The sequence below is a fragment of the Sinocyclocheilus grahami genome, unplaced genomic scaffold (genome assembly GCF_001515645.1).
Source record: "Sinocyclocheilus grahami isolate Dianchi unplaced genomic scaffold, SAMN03320097.WGS_v1.1 scaffold1494.1, whole genome shotgun sequence".
NCBI lineage: Eukaryota > Metazoa > Chordata > Actinopteri > Cypriniformes > Cyprinidae > Sinocyclocheilus > Sinocyclocheilus grahami.
The window spans coordinates 173,498-173,982 of NW_015506673.1; positions in this window are offsets into that span (position 1 = coordinate 173,498).

A 485-nucleotide genomic window follows, 5' to 3' on the forward strand; every position below is an offset into this window, starting at 1 on the left:
TCTAATACACTGGCCTATAGAGTGGCTGATCTTTAAATAGCGCACTCTTTGTGGCAGTCCCCGTTTACGGCCATACCACCCTGAGGGCGCTAGAGGGAGCTAGTGAGAAACAGGAAGTGTGTTGGCTATAGGGAGGTGAGAATGTCTCACCCAGACTTTTGTGTTTTTTTTTGCGTTGTTTTTGTCCAAAATAAGTATTTTGTTTTTAAGTCTTTTGTGTTATTTGGATCATTTCAGTTTAGTGTTTTTTTAATGGACGGATTAACGGCAGTGGACATGGATTTGGCACGAGAGACAAGGTGGCAAATGGAAAATGGACTTGATAAAAGACAACGAGAAAAGGATTACCCTGAAAGGAGATGCAAACGGATATATGCTAAGGAAGTGACAGTGGTGATTGATTTGACGGAGGTACAGGACGAGAGAGCGGAGAACATTATTAAAAGCATTGACGGACAAGATTGAAGTGACCAGCATACTAGCGG